Source organism: Dermacentor silvarum, chromosome 8, assembly GCF_013339745.2.
Source record: "Dermacentor silvarum isolate Dsil-2018 chromosome 8, BIME_Dsil_1.4, whole genome shotgun sequence".
Lineage (NCBI taxonomy): Eukaryota > Metazoa > Arthropoda > Arachnida > Ixodida > Ixodidae > Dermacentor > Dermacentor silvarum.
Genome location: NC_051161.1, coordinates 121,558,282 through 121,577,612, shown reverse-complemented (window position 1 = coordinate 121,577,612; position 19,331 = coordinate 121,558,282). Strand labels below are relative to the sequence as shown.

Here is a 19,331-nt window from a genome sequence, read left to right as displayed (position 1 = left end):
GGGTGTACTTGAAAAGGGAACCTGTCAGTAAGACAAAGTAAAAAGATTAAGAAAAAAAAAAAACACGCTCGACTTTTCACATATTCACGCAGTGACCACGCTGCACTGGTACCACGCTGCGCTACTCCAGCTTGAACGCGCACTTCGAATGATTGAAACCAGCTCGAGGGCCGACCCGGTGGCCTCGCGGAAGTGCACAGGCGCGAGAAAGCGCCAGCGTCGTCGCGGTGGTCAGCACGCGTTAGCGCCGCGCGGCAAATGGTCTCGCGTGACGCCGCAAATCGAAATCGCGTGCGCGGTCATCGCTGATAGCTTGACTTCGTCTCGCGGACAGTTTATCGCTAGCGTGAACCATCGCACGCGCTTTCGATTTGCAGCGTCACGCGAGACCAGTGAGCCGCCACGAATCCACGGAGGCCACCGGCGGCGAAGGCTACCCGTCACTTAGTCGGGGCAATCAGTCTTAATCCAGTGACCTAGTGCGTTCTCAGTGTATGAGAGCGCATGCTGTTATACACCGTGAGAGCGGCCGGTCACATACGCGTAGCCTAGAGGAATATCTTCCCGCTTTATCTAAGAATGGAACGACATTCGAAACTGACGGGTTTAATATCTTTAGAAGTGCATAGGCCGCAATATACCGGGTATTTCGTGTAAGTTGAAGCAGACCTTTTAATTGGTGGCAACGGGAATCAAGTAATTGACCCCTAATTAATCCACAATCTTCAATTTAGGCCAAGCTCCCAATTTCATGCACACTTAATCGAGGTGCAACATTTCATTTTTGCAGAACACTGAGGCAAGATGCGCATAAAGCTTTCGACAGCGCTTCGAGTTGCACAAACAGCTTCGTTGTAAAACGCAAACAGAACATCAATAGCAGGGAGTTTTTAGGTTTTTCGCACCCAAAGTAAAGGGAGGCAAATCACCGGTCGCATAAAAAAAAAAAAAAAAAAAAAAAACGGAACAGAAATACGCAAAAACGCAAGCAGGCCGTGGCGTACGTTTACGGTACGCGAGGACGTCTGGGTGCGTTATTTCTAAAACATCCTACAGTCAAGAATGCGTTGGATGGCCATCCCTGTTCAAGAATAGCTACGTGCCTGACGGCGTCTAAATCGTGAAACACCTAAGATAACACAGATTTCAGCACCAGGTTTTTCAACATGGATACAGCAATCAGAGCAGCGAGAGGCAAAAGCGGAGCTAAAGAAATTGGCAGACTCAAGTGTACCTGATGTCTACGTAATGCGAAGCATTAGTGATTTGCAGAGAACGGTTGTACGAATAATGTAACTGTTGTGTAGAGAATGGTTATGTACGAGATTATATGCTGTAGTGCTTGTATTTACTATAGCTGAGACAGTATGTTTCCGTTGGCAAGATATACAACATTGAAAGCAAAGTAAACCAGAGGCCACAGCCCCAACTCGCCCCTGTGACCCATAATTTTAGACTGCACCATCACCGGGACTTGCCCACCAAAACGGCGAGATACCCCACCCCTCCCGCAAAAAAGTGACTGCACTCGGATAAAAATGCTTCGCATTAAACGTCATCGTAATAGTGAGCACGACTTGGCTAAGGTTCGCGTTAGCGCAACTAGCTCTGTAAGTAAGGTTGTAACATAATCGGTGGGCCGTACAGCTTCGCAAGATATGAAAATATTAAAACAACAACAACCCTCGCGGTGGTTTACAACTGCATAAGTAAAAACAGGTTAGCAGGCCTGTAACGCACGGGGCACGCTGAGGAAACACCTCCGAGCAATTTCGGGCAGCGGAAAACCGCGTTGCAGTGAACAGAATGAAAAACACCTGCACTTCCCGCATGTGCGCGTGTGATACGCGGTCGGTGCACCCTTGGAGAAAGAAAGTGGCTTTTGCTTCTCACGTCACTCGCTTAAGCCGCGGTGAAAGGCTTCTTCTTCTCATGATGCAGTTAGTTGCTGCGATTATTGCCATGCAGCTGAGTTCTTGGGTGGTCAACGACGGGGCTACTCTGAAGAGCCCGTGATGAACAGAGAGAGAAGGCGAAGCAAGAAGTCGCTAACCTAAGTGAAGAATCGAGGTGAACTTACCTGGTCAAGGCTCAAATCTTTCTTTTTTCTTTTTGTCCCATGCAGAGTACGGCACAAAAGAAACTTGCACTTAAAATGGGAGTGCGTTAGGACTAGCGAACAGTTCGATTGTCTTCCCTCGTTTGTATCTTTAGTAAAATCTTATCGCTAATCATATATATATATATATATATATATATATCTGAAAGAAATACAGGGAGGCTAACCAGAGGATATCACCGGTTGGCTACTGTGTAGAGGGGCAAGAAGAAAGGGGCGCGAGAGATGAGAGAAGAGAGAACAATTATCTGTGTGGGCGCTTGACGTAGTCTGTCATGGCGTCACATAGTAATCGGCGATAATTGTAGCGGAATCCTACATAGAAAATGAACTGGCCTTCCTGAAAAGCAAGCTTTGTTTGCATAAAAATTATCGTTTTTTATTTATTTTTAGCCATTCATCTATTATAATCCAGTCACTCCAACTTGCATCGTCGACAAAACGTGACCCGCGGCCTGATGAAACTCCCCGGTGGGTAAAAACTGTCTTGCGATCGCAACAAGGAACATTTGTTTGAAAAGTGCATGCACAACAGATCGTCTCGCGTCTTGACATGATTTAGGATATTAAGCTGCCAGTCTGAACTGCGCGTCACTGCCACTTGCTAACAAAATCCTATAAGCATGATACGAATGCATAAGTGAACGATCGGGAACAATTTCAGAATTTGAGTTTTGCAAATGATCTCGCTACATCTGAGTTATTCCTTGCTTGCGGGAGCTACAGAACATTTATGCACAATATTTCATATGAAAGAGGAGACTAGTAACCGGCGCCCTCAACGCTTCCATCCTTAAACATATCTTATAAAAAGAGAAGGAATTCTTCGCAACAAAGTGCTGTCGTTAACTCAAAAATGTTTCTTTGCAAACCTCGCAACCACGAAGATCAGCCGCTGGGGCGTGGATTTGGACGCCCTGTTACTCTGGAACGTACCGTGATACATGTATATAAATAACGGACAGACTCCACCATTCATTTCAGATTCCATGACCTACGACTGCGTTTTTTTCCCTCGTGAGAAGAATGCGACAATACGGCCACATGAATTAGCGAGTCAGTCGCGAGGACGACCGCCAAGTAGGAAGCGTTACCTTGGCTTTGACGGCAGACGCTATTCAACCAAAGGCGGAGAGGTGGGCAGGCATATTTATAGGCAGCGCAAAGGTTACGCAAACATTCGAGTGACGAAAAATTTGTATATAGCTCCGCACGAAGCACCAACGGCCATGAGCGACTCTACAAAAGCGCTGCACGTCTAAAAAAATAAAAAAGGCCTCGCGCGCAAGCACGCGGCGAGATGCCAGGAAGGTAAACGTGAACGTGAGGTCATCGCCACACGAATTCTCCAACGGAATAAAGTATCCTTCATAGGACGCGCCCTATAAAGTACCTCGGTGTTAAGTGTTTTTCTTCACAAGGACTTGTAAAGCCTTAGTTAAAGTTATTTGGGTTTTCAATGTCTAAGTTGTGAAACTACAGGTTACTGTGAGGGAAACAAGTCTTTTACGACCCCCCATTCCCCTGTTCCTGCACGGCCTGATCCGGTGACTTCACTGTTTAAAGAGTAAAAATAGTTATAGTTACCGGTGGACCGCACCTATAGCAAGAGTTTCCCAACGAACCTCGACTGAGAAATTATGTGATACCGTAGCCTCAAGACGCTTTATAACGAAAAATTTGCCTCTAGGTTGCCTAAGAATAGTCAGTGTCTACATTAAGGAGTGATTAAGCGCTTCACGTTACTTTCCCGACGGCACCCTGAATTTTCGAGAGATTTATTATATTTCTTTTCCAAACATTCGCCTTGTCGGTTGCCGATCCCAGCGATATCCGGGTTCAGCTTCATATAATGCGAATGACAAAGGTCCAAAGGAGTGGAAAATGAAATTGATCGTTAGGAGATAGGGCTTCAGTTTCGCATTACCAAAGACATATACAGTTATTTAGGCTTCGAATTCCCCTAGTTTAAGCGACACTAAAGCAAGAGCGTTCCTTGAGCTTTACTAGTAGATTATCCGTTTACAATACGATAAAAATCCGCCCAGATCACGAGGAAAGCCTTGATAAGCTGGAAATTAAAAAGGAACGCAGTTTAAATGATAGGTGGGTGGCAGCGCCGACGCTACTTCCAAGTTCCCACACAAGCTGGCCGTGGTGTCATGGGTTTTCGTAGGGTCTGCTCAGGCCTAATCAATTTTCCATCGGTAAACATGTACTACATTGTTTTCTAATGGAGCCAAAGACTGGACTCGGCAAGTTTCGAGAACGTTTACTCAGCCAGACGCGTCAAATACGAAATGTTGCATCAAGATGCTTGACGTCATGCTGACGTATCCGCGCTGTTAAAAAAAATTGAGCGTTGACGTTCCTTTTCTCTTCATGTAATTAACCTACTACTGCGAAGTTATCGAAAACACAACTCCTAAATAGAGAGAGAGAGAAAAAAAAACAGAGTGGGAAAGGCAGGGAGGTTAACCCGAAAAGATTTTGGTTTGCTACCCTGAACTGGGGAAAGGGTAAGGGTTAATGAAAGGCGGAAATAATAGGGCAGAGAAAAAGCAGTCACGGAATAAAAAGTATTAAAAACATACAGGAGGTTATACAGTCGTCACACAACAAGTCAATAGAGGTACTCTTGAAGTTTTTGCGTTCGAGTGGACTATCTGACAGACTATAGTTCTCACGGACGTTTCCAACAACTCTGAAATAACCCTTTATCAGTCTAAGCTAACTCCCTTTAATAAGCCATTGGCCGCGGTTGCACTGACTGTCAGTGGGGCGGCAGTTGAGGCTCGTGTTCGCGGAGGAGACGGGTGGAGTGTGTGCCACGGAATTCTATTTCGCCACCACTCCCACAGGATGACCCTACACACGCCTCTTAGGAAACCGCGAGCGACCCGGGCGAGGCGGCCAAACCTGATTCTTACGGAGGAGCAAGCCCGCCTTGCGGGGCTAATGTGACAGCAACGAAGAATGCTCGCCGAACGCAAACCGAGCGACGCCGCAATCGGAGCAGCGGGAGGAAATGAGGTGGAACCGGAGCGAGAAAAAGCAAACAACAGCAACATAAATCATACGAGGAAGGTTGAACACACGTCGAAATTAAATGTAAAACAAATATATGCTGATGTATTACGTGGCAAAAACACGATATTATTATAAGGCACGACGTTGTCAGGCACTCCGGATTAGTTTTCTCTGCCTGGGTTTCTTTAACGTGCACGGGGGTCTTTGCATTCCGGCCCCATCGAAATGCGCAGCCACCGCGGCCGGGATTATAATCCCGCGGGGCCTCGGGCTTACAAGCGCAATGCCAAAGCCGCTACGACATCACGGTGGGTAAACGAATGTCGAAATTGATATAGCTGAGGTATTGAGAACGAAACAAATTTCCCAGGCCTTTAGATCGAGAAATTACTGGAAAACGGCAGGAATGCGAAGAAAAATAACTGCTACAACCAACCAGCGATCAGGTTACGAGTTCTCAAAACCACGAATATTGAATTACAGTCGAACTCGGATATATCCAACCCACATATAACGAATTATCGTGTATAACGAACAGCAGTAAAATCCCCTTGAAATTTTTCGTATAACGTTTTCATTTTAAATCTCCAATTACCTATGTGTTGAACTTCTTTGTAGTAGCCTTCAGATTCGATATAGCCGGGTTCAACTGTATACAAGATTGATTCCACTGGGGTCAGCTGGTCAGCTGGGTCAGCTGTTTCGGGCACATGAGTTTACAAATAAGCCAGCGGTATGTCCTCACGGGCGCACTTTATTGCGTGGAACCACGCTATGGTGCTTAATCGTTCCTAACAGCCGTCCTAAGCATCTTGTATACCAACGAGTCTTTAATGAATGGCTGGGCGCCTCTGCTTTTATAATCCTCGACATCCCTATTGAATGGCAACTGTTCTTTCGAGCAGCTCTTACAATCTACCTTGTGAATACGAGCCCCAAATCAACGAGGAACGATTTGGCCCTTCCACATAAGAAGGCATCGAACAATGCACACGTTTGTTTGTTTCCTGGGGCACTTACGGTTAAATGGCGCGCCTGTCTTTGAAGCCCGTTTAACTACGCTATACATTCGCAGCTTGCTTTGGTTTAGATTTTCATTACCCCTCGTATTGTTTTGTTTCCTGGTTCATATATCAGAAACCGTATGTGAGCAGACGTAGCTGAAATGAAATGCACAGCACGCGTTCTTTGATGCAAATAACCAATCAAGTAACGAATCGTCATAGCAGAACGTACTAGCGAAAGTAACCGGACAGTGACAAACATTTCTTACAAAGGAATACTCTTGAGAATTGATCGGTCGTTTCGGGGTTTTAGAAAATGTTGCTAAACAATACAGTAAAGGCAACACGTCTAGTATCCGTGTCGATTCCAATCCGCAATACGCTTCGTTGTATAAGCGGTTTTACGCTGCCCGGTTGTTTTCGCTGAAGAAATGTGTTCCCTTGTAATATCGGCCAGCGATACTGATGAAACGGTCAATGATAATAATTTTTGTGAACACGGGCAAGAGAGGCGCATTATGTAAGAATTATTATTTTTCGATACCATTCATTTTTTTATAATTATTATCACCCGTCGCAGCAAGGGCTGATACTGGCGATAGCGCAGACCTGGCACCATGCCAGCCTATGGCAAATGACAAAGAAAGAATGTAAAACGAAAAGAATCGTTACATAATAATTGGTCAATCGGAGTTCGTGCGCACTGATAATACGCGAACGGCCCTTCCTGTCACGTGGCTTCTATCACGACCTATCTGTATACTATACGCTTCGGACTTTCCTCACGTTGCGTGACTCGCGGTGCTTCCGCGTTGACGTATACACGCACGAGCGTACAGCAATAAATTTAGCCGCACTCAGTGACGCGTCGTTCTTTCTTTGTTCGTCTCTCGCGCCATTTCGCGCCGCAATAATAATGGATCACCAACCAGCGCTATCCTCTCCACCCATAGCGTAGCTGGTTTTCCTCGAGCCGAACAGCCATGCACCGTCGAACCGGCGTCGCTTAAAAAAAAAAAAAAAAAAAAAAAAAAGTCCGCCTTAGCGACAAGCGGCTGGAAGCGTTCTCGCGGTGTATGTATACGTCGGTTCCCGCACAGGCAGCGCCGGATGGACGAGCAGTGCTCGCGGCTTTTTAGAATCCCGCCGCTTAGCGATAAAGGCATTTCACCTGCGACCCCGGCGCGGTATGAACGAAGCGGCTCTGAATACCGGTTACTTCGAAGCCGTAAGTCGTCGAGGCCGACGAGATCGCAGGTATAGTACCTCCGCGTGCTCGCGCTGTTTTTTTCGCGTAACCGCGTAACTCGCGTCGTCGAGTCGACCGACGCTAAAGCGAGACTCTTGCGTGGCGCGAGAGGCATAATCCCGCCGATAAGCTGCTCCCTGCCAGGCTGGGCCTTACATCCTCCAGCTCGCACGCACGCACGCACGCACGCACGCACACGCTTGACCGTAAACGAACCGGCGAAAGTGGAGCGGGTGAATTTCTCTCAGCGGTCGCGGCGACGCGGATAAGTGATTAATGACGTGACACGCCTTTGCTTGCTGCGTCGTCCACTGCATGTAACGCGTTACTTGCGCCCGCATTTTCGCCCTGCGCGTAATCGAATCGCGAGTGTTTTACCGTTATACATGAGCCAGCAACTGCGGTATTGATAGATACACGGCCCACTGCTCGGACACTGGAGATTAGTTGCGATCGGCGCCGGACCGCTACACGAAGTGTACCGAGGTGCGACCGCGGAGTGAGTGTTTTTCGATCTCCCTTTTTCACGTATAAGGTCGGAGGCGCGGCGGCCGGCACAGCGCGCGTCCTTGCGCTCAGCCTTCAAGAGCCTGTCACGCGTGCACGTAACGCGGCCTGCTAAACTGACAGGTTACAAGACGTCGGTCGCGCTATTACCTGTAGGCAAAGCTATTATGAATTGGTAACTAGTTAAGGGCACGGGCGCGTGTTACTGTGAAAATAGCATGCGCGCTTATGGACCGCGGCTGGAAAGCGCAGCGTTTTTTTCTTCTTTTTGTCAGGATTACTTGCCAAATATAGACGGCACACCGACGCTGTTTTGTGAGATAAAGTTGTTCTAGGTGGCGCAAAAATGGTGTCCGGTTTCTGGTACTTCGTCGTTGCGCGCTTGCGCTTTAGTTGTAACAGTATACAGCGCCAACGAACCCAAAATCGTCCATTTATGTGGTAAATCACAGATAGCTCTCAAGTGCTCTCTCCTAGAACCTACGAATGTATATTGTTAACGTAGTACTGTGCTGCTCCGTACTACAGGCAAAAATAAAAAGAAGTGTTTATTCAACAAGCGATGATAAAGTAAAACAAGGGTGATTGTCTCGTACATTTTACATGTGTAACACAAGCCCAATGTGTTTCGGTCCGCCCTATCCATACTCTACTAACCTTTAATAAGGGTATTATTATAACTAATAATGGGCTTCCGAGCAGTTCGGGTCTAGGAGCATGACATGTGCATTTCAGCACCAACCAAGTGCACCATACTACGAATGTAGGGCCAGTTGGTGCGATTGAGTGACGTAAAAGAAGCGTTAACCATCTTGCGGGTCCAAGCGTATAAGCGCAGTCCAGGCGGTTACTGTCAACACTTGCTATTCCCGGGAACACAAATATACGAACGTCGACTCGCGATACTTGCTGCGGACATCCGCAATTAAAGCATACCAAATCGGCGTGTCTTCCTAACCCAGCGGTCGCTGAGGACCGTCCTGGGACACCGTGCTTCTGGTATATGTTAGGCCAGCGCGGTATGTTCTCCCGCCATCCACGCTGCGCAATTGACGATGACAGGCACTTGTTAGTTTCTCACCAAAGTGCATCCTTCTTAATCGCTTGATCGATCAGTCACTCACTCGGCTTTTGAAATGCGACATGCGTCCTTTCTCTTACAACGTTTTTTTTTTTTTTTCAATATATTCAAGATGTTGTAGACGTCCGACGGGCACGTGTGAGTCCCTTGCAGCCTATGCTGCTTATTTTCTCAACCAGGGTGAGGCCAGACGAGCTGCCTTAACTCCGCTGCTGTTCCTACACCTCCCTCGTCACATCATGCACATGCAGCGACGAACTCAAACTGTCACATTAGAGCTGGTCGCATGAGAGCAAATGTTCCTTAAAGCACCGGCGTGCCCCAACGGATGCAGATGACACTCACCAGAGGCTTTTGACAACGTCGGTGTATGATGGAGGGGGGCCGAAACAAAAATAAAATCCCGGCGGCTTGCAGCGCTCGGCGACGTCCGCCACTCGTGGACACAAACACGCGCACCACACCACCGGTCCTCCCCGTAGTATGCTCGACAAACCGTGACGCTCGTCTTCGCAAGCGCAGCTGTCGGGCCGCTCGGCTCACCACTTCGCGAAGCTCACTGGCGGTGGACGCGAAGCGCCTTTCGCCACTCGCTCTGGGCAAGAGCTGGTGCGAGGCGAGGGGATTGCGGAGAGGGTTGCGGCCGGTTGGCCAGCTGGCCGAGATAACGGCGCCGCGGCGGTGGTGCTTGAGAGGAGAACACCAAAACGGCGCTTACGTCGAGGAGAAAGTGCGCACGAGAAACGCACGAAACCCGTTGGGCTGTCCTCCATAGGTGGACAGCTCCTCGCGCGCAACAGACTCTCTCGTGAAACGGCGAGAATGACTGTCGGAATGTTGCCGCCGCCGCGTTCCAGAGGCGAGTGAAAACACGCTGTGCCGACGAGGCCTCGCTGCTGCTTTTGCGGTTGACGGGAAGGATGTCGGCGGGGTGGGAAATCTGGCGGGGGAGTCGGTCGACCTTTGCTCTCCGCCCTTTCAATTGCTCTTTCGTAACTTCCCGGGCATTGTTTTTCGGCGTATCCTCGATCGTTTATATACATGTTTCCCGGCCTACGCTGTGAGCAACTGGTTCACGCTGCGGCGCAGTAGACCAGACAGTCTTTCGGGAAAGTCGTAGAGATCAGTAGCATGTACAGTAGGTCTAGTCGAGAATACCCCACCCTCGCCGTCGTGGTGCACGCAGCTGATTGGGAGCGCCGGAAACGCAGCGAAACATTCACGCGTCAAGACGGCTCCCAAGGTTGCGTCGAGGTAGTTTTCTCGTTACATCCCACAAATTACCTCTCGCGCGTGGTGGCGGGGTCGGCAGCTTTTCAAGTCCCTTCATTGGCTTGTTGGCAGCAGGCGCGGCGGTTTCTCTACGCAAATTCGACGGTGACAGTTTCTGACACGTGGTTGTCTGACGCATGGACGTAAAACCAACAGACCATGCCGGCTGACGTCGCTGACTCCCGCGGCTACGATGTCAGCGGGAATAACGTAAACATGTGAAGTGAATGCGAGTAAAAGATTTTCGACTCATTTACTTGACCTAAATGATGCGCAGGTGAACAGCCAGGCTAACAACTCCAGCATATCATAAAACTTGTATCTCTCATTCTAACCATATACCTGAGTGGTGCATGTACTCACAAAGAGCTGCGGGGATGATGATGATTATTATTATGTTTATGGAGAGAGAGAGAGAGAGAAAAGTCATAAGGGAAAGGCCGGGAGGTTAACCAGGCTGAACCCGGTAGGCTACCCTGCACTGGGGAAGGGGGGAAAGGGACTGAAAGAGGAGAAGGAAGAGAAAAGTTCACACCCTGCACATTTATACGCAGTCAAGCGTTCATCGCTGAGTTTCGTCACAGGCGGTCATACAGGCTTGTGCACCTCAAAAAACGCATAAGCGCCTTTGTAGCCCTGCGCATAGCAGACGCACGAGGCCACGGGCCCAAGATGTTCACCTCCATAAAAGGCCTGTTGTCTGAGTGCTCCAAAGCTGTCCGGAGGGCAATCCTCTCATCTTCGTATCTGGGGCGGTCACATAAGAGATGTCTGGTGGTTTCCTCAACACCACATATGCTGCAGTTGGCACTGTCCGCCATTACAATTAGCAATGAATAGGAAATTGTAAAAGAAACTCCTATTCTCAGGCGGCACAGTAATGTTTCTTCTTCTGGTTTAAAACCCGTAAACGTTGTAATTACATCTCTGGGTCCATGGCATATAGGCGCCGATTGGTAAACTCTGGTGTATTCCATTTTCTTAAAGTTATAATATGGGCAAGACTGCTGAGGTGCCGCGCTGCATCCGTTCTTGACAATGGTATTGAGATTCTTTCACATCCATCATGTGCCTCAGGGGCAGCTTTGTTCGCATATTCATTGCCAGTGATGTTGCAGTGCCCAGGTAGCCACTGAAATACAATGTCGTGGCTTGATGGTAGCGTAATCGTATCTCTGCAACGAATTGTTCATATGGGCTGCGGCGCAGACCTGATAAGAGCTACTGTAGGGCTGACTTTGAGTAACAGAATGTAGCCCATTGATTTGGGGATTGTTCGTGCACATAAAGCACTGCGCAACGGAGGGCGGTAAGTTCAGACCCTGTCGATGTTGTGACGTGGCTGATCTTGAACTCATTACAGAATGATGCCGACGGAATAACTACCGCACCAGTAGAGCTGGTCAGAGTCGAAGAGCCATCTGTATAAATGTGAGTTCTCTCAGAGTAGGAATCATGCAGCAGATGTAGAGCATCTTGATTCAGGGCACAAGTACGCAATCGGACTTCTTTGTAACTACTGGGATGGAGATCCGCGCATGTGGCTGCCGGAGACACCACAAAGGGCAAGGTGGTCTTGCTGCAGGCGTGAAGTATGATGGAAGAGAAGATCGATAGCAGTTTACAATGCCCGAAAGAGTTGCATCTGGTCTACTTTCCGAGAGAGAAGCAAGGCGTTGAGACTGTAGCGGGAAAAGTGTGCAAGATGATTTCGAAGGGTATCTGTGGCGTCATACGTTCTGAAGGGATGTTCCCTGGCGATGACAATTGTTGCGGCTGTTAAAGCACATCGCGGTAGGCCAAGACAAGTTTTAAGTGCTTGAGCTTGCATGCTCTCAAGCACTCTGAGGTTTCTCCTCCGGGCGCTTGACAACACCGGAGTGCTGTAACGCAAGAAACCCATGAAGAGCGCTTTGTATATTTACAACATAGAACGCACCGACGGTCCCCATGCTCTTCCGGCGATGGCTTTAAAAAGGTGACTGATCGAGAGCTGAGTCTCTTCCTTAGGTAGGATACATGGGGGCTCCAGGACAGGTCGCAGTCGACAGTGATCCCTAAAAATCTATGTTCTTTTTTGTACAAGATAGGCTGGCCATTAATAGACAGAGGGTATTCAGCCATCGATTTTCCCGTGAATGCGACTAATGCGCATTTTTCTGTTGAAACGTCGAGGCCTTGTCTCTGAAGATAAGTAGACGTCATCGTTGCAGCCTTTTGTAACCTTGGCGAACTTGCGGGCGAGTTAATCCGGAAGCCCAGATGCAGATGTCGTCTGCGTAAATTGATAGACTGACAGACTGCGGCAGGGATTCCGCCAGCCCAATCAGAGCCTGTTGAACAAAACTGGGCTTAAAACGGCACCTTGTGGAACCCCATGGCTGCTGTAGTGGTCGGTAGTTTGACCCTCCTCGGTGAATACAAAGAAGCTCCTTTGGGTCAGGTAGTTCCGAATAAAGCACTTCACGGGCCGATTTTTTCAGCGCGGGCCCGGCCCGGGCCCGTTTTTACGTTGGGCTGTCCGCCCGAGCCCGACCAAAACATTTATGGCGAGACCCGGGCCCGCCCCGGGCCTGGAAGTAATCTACGTTACCCGCCCAGCCCGGCCCGCCACCCCTTTACCTTAGGCCCGAGACCAGCCCGAGCCCGGCTTGAAACCGGCCCGAACCCGGCCCGAGACCGAAAAAAGACATGTTTTTCAGAGTTGAGTGGCGCGAGGTTAACTCGCTTCACGTTGCATACACACCACCAGAAAGTCCGAGCCCGGCCCGGGCCCGGGCCCGGGTCAAAAAGCACATGCCGTGCCCGAGCCCGACCCGAGCCCGTGAAAAAAACTTCCTTACCCGGCCCGGCCCGAGGGGCGGGCCGGGCCCGCGATTTCGGGTAAGCCCGAGCCCGTGTAGTGCTCTAGTTCCGAATACACCAAAAAGTGTGGCCTCGGATTTCAGCAGCCACGAGCGCGTCAAGAATTGCTTCATGGGAGCAATTCTTTACTCACGTCAATTCTCCCTCACCTCTAAAAATAGCGCTACAGCCTCCTTAGCCTGCTTGATTTAATCAAGCTTTTCAACATCTATCTCAATATAGCCTTATGTCATCTAATATCGATATTAAGTTTCGTGTTTACAACCTTTATCCCTATAATGTACCATTGCCTACGCTTGCAATGAATTTAGTTCTATTAAATTCTTCCCTGATTTTTTGCCACCAGTAATAAATAATCTAATAATAAATAATAAATAATCTAAATAATAAATAATCTAAATCTAAATAATAATCTAAATCTAAATAAATCTAAATAAATAATAAATAATCTAATAATCTAAATAATGATAATCTAAATGTCTCTTACTTATCTCGATCTTTACGCTACTTATATCGCGGTTACATGCTGCAATGCGCCGCCTCGTGGACGCCTCGCGCATACGACTCGCCGTCCTTATCTATGTCGTTGCATGCGTGCCGCTGGCGTGTGTACATAATGAGTAGGAGTCCTGCGTGGTTCCAACGGTTGTTTTAGCTGTGTAGCCGGCTGTGCGGCCGCTCCTGATATGTAAGTAAAGCGTATTAAGTTGTTCGTGTGTCTGGCAAGCCAAGCTGTGGCCACAATGCAAAAGCGAAACTTCATTCCACCGACGCTTGCAGTAATGGCGTTATCGTCAAATCACCTATGTACCCCAACCTCACATCGCACTTCTTATACCCTTCCGGCGGAGGACGAACAGTCCTGAGTGTAACTACCATTAAAAAAACATGATAATGACTTTTCCAAACAATCTCGAGACGTTGTAGAGCCAGCTAATTTGAGATATGCGACTAGCCAAGTAAGATTCAGTAATTCATAGTTTATGGCAAAGCCGGTACTAAGAGCATCTTATGCCATGTTGTGAGTTGCCCATGTGCAAATCAGAAACTGTCTGAGACGCTTGAAATGTTCCTTTAAGCATAAAATGCTTTTATCTCTCGCTGTCGGCGACATTCAAGAGACCTTCAACCAAAAGCCAGAACCGTTATCCGGTCACTCAAACGAGAACATCCAGTCATTGTTGCTGACAAGAAAATTTACTCGCCCGTAGGCACGCGTACAACTGTGGTATGAACGTAAAGTTCAATATAACGTATCGCACATGCAATACATCGTACTTGATAAAAAAAAAAAAAAAACAGATGAGCAAACAAAATAGTAAGTGGTGTCTGCTGGACACTATACGAGATCATCGGGGCAACCAGTCAAAAGTTAAGAAAAATGCGGTCTCTGGCCCTCAACTCTTTGTACAGGACCCGCATCACATACGCTAGTTACTGCCCAAACAAGTTACAAAAAATATTGGTTCTTATTTCTTCCTAATGTTTGTTCACAATATCACTGAAGCTGTAACTTCTAGTACACTGAAGCTTTGTCATTTCCGATAGCGTGTTAAAGAGGCAGATACAGGGCACCATACACTTGATTCCCATCTTTTGGCGCTGAGACAGGGTTGTCTGTGCTCTTTTCAACGCCAGCGGTCCGTGAGTTGGCCGCACATTTGCAGCCGCCCACTTCGACGCGACAAGAAGAAAAAGTAGCGACAGCCGCTGAGCGCGCTGCATTGTTGGAAGAAGAAAAACGGTTGAAGGCGGCGGCAGCACAGGCATCAAAAGACGCCATATGGTAGCCCATTTCATGCTTATACATATACTTTCGATTACGGGAGAACCAGCAATATTTTACTCATGGTAAACATCGCTAAATCGTTTTGCTAATTTGTATAAGAAATCTGAGGACACTGTCCACAACAGCAAATGACTTGTCATCAAGCCATGAAATCAGAGCAGATGACAGTGCACGCACAAAATGTTTTAGCCTCTTCTCTGCTAGTTCGTGACATGAATTTCGAAGACGTGAATCGCACTCAGTGCAACAGTGCTACAAAGAGGAGTATCTTCGCTGGAGGAACATCCGTGACCCGGGTGACAGTAAAAAAAGAATATCATATATGTTACAGGCGAAGTTCTAGGTGTTCCACTGCTGGGAAATAGTGCCAATATTTAAGCCAATAATCATAAAATTAAATACAGAACACTGCATGATTAGCGAAAGCATCAGACATAATGAAAGGACTTATTTCATGAGGTTCTCTTTTACGATATTGATAGATGGAGGCAGAAAAGGGAGGCGAGCCAAAAATATGAAAACTAAATAGCTCTCTCTTTGCGTATACCATCGTAAAGCAACACGGTGGCTGTGAAGGACACTGCAGTGGAGAGCTTTTGAATTTTAATGACCTCCTGGGGATGTTTAACGTGCACCTAGGCATGGTTTTTAGTAATTCCAAGTAGATGATTCTAAAGCAGCCTAGTGCATCCAAAGCACGATGCGCCACGGACCCGACGAACATCTGTCCTCGGAAATTCGACAGATCTATAATCGCAGTCATGACAAGGGACACAACACAATCTTTCAATGGCTTCCATGACATTGAGACATCAGCAGGAATTACCACACCGACGAAGCCGCCCGATCTGCACGTGAAAGTGGTCAATGTGTCTTTGTTCAGCTTTGCGAACATACGCTGTGGCTGGGCTGCGATTGATGTCCCGTGTAAGCCCCTGTAGGGACTCGAACGTTTTGACCATGTGTCGTTTGTGTTCGTTGTCTCCGCACATACATGCGCATCTACCGCCTAGGTTACCACAACGCGAACAGACCATGCTGTACCGTCTGTGGCTAGGCGTCGTATTTACAAACTCTTATGGCTTCCTTATTGGAATGGCCAATAGCCCCACGTGCGACACATGCAGCTCTGATGAGACGCTTTCACACATTATCTGTGTCTGCCCGCGCTTTGGTGCCAAGAGCCAAGTGATGTACACAGTGCTGGACTAATTGGACAATCGTCCGCTATCAGAAGTAAAACCTCTAGGCCAGTGTTCCCAAAGAACATCCTCGTAGAAGGCCTTATTCGCCATACTGATCCCTGTGGTCTATATACGAGGCTTTACGATAGACTTTAAGAACGCCTCCTCCTACCGCTTTATAGTGTACGCGGTTTGCTTGTGCTCGTCTCTCTTTCTCTCTTTCTCCCTGCCACTCTTTCTGTTTTTGTTCCCCTACTCCTTCCCCCCGTGCAGGGTAGCCAACCGGAACTACCTCTGGTTAACCTCCCTGCCGTTCTATAAATCCTATCCCCTCCTCTCTCTCTTTCTATGCATGTGAACCTCTAAGTGAAGCCGCCGTGGTCTCGAATTCAAACTTGCAACCCTCTGTTCAGAAACAGAACGTCCTAGCCACTTGGCCACCGTGGCGGTTAAGCAGTGTTTAGTTCTCTTGTACGAGGGGCCATAGCTTCATCGAATTCAAATGTTAATGCTCCATGAATATTTCATAAGCGATTGGCATATATTTTGAAATTTTCTTTCTTTCATATATTTCAGAATTCACGAGCCACTGGTAGTCAGATTGGTCAAAGTGTGATAAATGAACTGGATGCTCAAATAGTGCTATGCACTCTCTTCAGCCTTACTGCGACGTTGGGCACAAATGCATTGTTCCTGCGAAGGAATTTCGTTTTGTGTTTCGTCGTCTGTAGGAAATTAATTTATCCAAAGCTTAGGGTTACAAATATGTCTGAAAAGTGCTGAAAGCGGCAGCTTATATATTCTTGTGGTTATGAAAGCTTAATATTTAACGATACCTGTGTTTTCATTTCACTTTGTCAATTTAGGCAAACTTATCGAGAATGTTCCCGTCTTCTCTGCCGCTGTCTGTGTGCTTCTTGCACTTCTGTGAACATTCTCGAGAGAATTCGGAACAGTGGTGTCAACTCAACTGATTAAAACCAGGCAGTACATATTGCGAGTGCGAACGCCAATGCCAGATGACAGAGTTCATTACTAAGCTAGGCTATCAATTGCCTCGAAAGACCTCTCCTTGCACTTCAGTAAGCCACCGTGTTCAACACAAATACACTCACGTTCAATTACAAATATAACACAAATCAAAACACGTTGTTAATGATGCGAGCATTATTAATTTGATGCGCTATCCCACATAGGATGACCCTATTGTTGGGATAGCGCATCAAATTCTTAATGCTCGCATCATTAACAACGTGTTGTGATCCGTGTGGCATACGAAAACTAGGCACAGAAAGAAAAGCTGTTGAAAAGGCTGGATGATTTACTCATTTGTGTCGATGATGACCTTACAATGTGTCGGAGGGACTCCGAATAGCTGACGCTCGGAATGGTTGCGACGATACCTCGGCTGCAGGGCGCAACTACAATATGTTGACGGCTAGTGATATTCTAGCCTCAGCGTGGTTAACGCTCGGGCGTGTTAGTATGTAATCTGCGGACACCGTTATGTTACCTAGGTCACGTGTCCGTCCACTCGCCTCGTGTCCTTGTGCCGTCTCCATTCGGAAGCTGAGGCGATATCGCTGTCCCCCATTTCATCATTACTGGACTATTTTTCGGCCTCTTGTTTCTCTAGCCACTCAAGCATATACATCTTCCACGCGCAGCTTTTCAAACGTGCTCTTTCTTCATGAAGGAGGAACTCCCCACGGATTCTTCATTGCCACCGCGTGACCTTCCACACATTCGCCGATCGCAAAACACGGCGCAATGCGTTTTCAGTGCTTTACAAGGAAGCTGTCAGTGCGAGTAGTGGCACTCGACAAGGTTACATCCGTGCTCTCCTGGTGTCCCGGGCCAACTGAATTATGCAGCAAGTTTTAATTCGAAAGGAACGGGAGGCATATTGGTGACGCTTTGGTAAATATTGACGTGTTAAGTCTGCGCGAAATGCAAATTGCTAACGCTTGATTCCTGCCTGTTTAGAGGCGTCATGTCAAACGCGTAGAATGTTTTACCGCTGTTCTGCGTTTGACAGAGAAAGTTTTCAAGTGCGAAGATCAATTAGTGCTTTTTTGAATGATTACTAAGCAGTCCTTTCTTTCTCTTTCAACGAGCTTTACAAAGGGCGTGCTTTGCCCAATATCCTAGCAGAACTAAAGGCGACAATTTTAATGGTAAGGTGGAGCATGCCATTGGTAATGTAGGATTAACATCTAAATTGTGCGGTGAAATTAGACCTCTTTTCATAATGTTACCCACAGAAGCGTTTTAGAAGTCAGCTCGCAAGGTAATGTTAAAAAAAAAAGAAAACTTAGGACTATTTGTTTTCTGCAACAGAGTAGGTTACCGCTGAAGCTGCGGCCACCGAGTGCCGTTATGAACAGTGAAAGTAGTCGCGAAAATGTTTTCGAGAACGTTATCTTGAAATTTGTGTTAGCGCGTGGTAGCCGATCTGCATAGTTTGAGCCGCTAGCCCACTGCCTGCGTTCCTTGCTCGTTTGGCAGGTTCTACTGATTGTCAGCCATACGCTTGCTCTAGTGGTACCACATAGATCACTTCGTTAAATTCTTTGCCGTCCATGCAGCCAGTACTCCCGACGAAGGCATTCAATCGTGTCACACACATCAGTGAAACATGAGGTGAAGTTTAGCCAGGAGAACCTCACGCATCTAGGAGGCGTTAACGAGTCACGAAATATTTTTAAAACTAATTTGACGCGTCCGAGCGTCGATTCAGGAGCGAGGTGAGCACATATGCTGGCGTATGCAGGCTGAGGCAACGAAAATCCAAGGCAGTGGCAAGTGGCTGGCTCAAACTGGCTCAAACGTGGTTTCCGTTGCATCCGTTCAACATAAGTGTGCAGGAGACTTCAATAAAAACCGCTTCTGCGGTGGAAAGGTCCGTGCAAGCTCTGATAAATTGCAAATAACTACACCGTAAGCGGCATAGGTGTGTTCCTCGCTGTCCAAGCAATGTCAAATGCCCCGCGGTACCTTTAAAGGAGTGAGCAAAGCTACCTTTCATCTGTGCTTGCTAAGAGCTTGCTTCATTTGGTTGCAGAGCCAAAGGCAAATTAAATGCCGGGCGTACGCTATTCACTAATGACCGGTTTGAAGGATTGCTTCAAAGATAATGACCTAGCTGGAGAGAAACGAAGACAAAACGAAAACAAAGCGACGTTAAGATATGGACCACGTATTTATTACTATTTGTCCGAGGAAGATGCT

General features: G+C 47.5%; 1 protein-coding gene across 1 annotated transcript in view; it reads right to left on the bottom strand.

Annotated features, from left to right (window-relative positions):
* Positions 1-9,523, bottom strand: part of LOC119461651 (microtubule-associated protein futsch) — a 79,416-nt gene extending 69,893 nt beyond the window's left edge. The window contains exon 1 of the mRNA XM_049671844.1: positions 9,336-9,523. The gene's annotated coding sequence lies outside the window, so the exon portion shown is untranslated. The remainder of the gene's footprint in view (positions 1-9,335) is intronic.
* Positions 9,524-19,331: the final 9,808 nt, after the last annotated feature.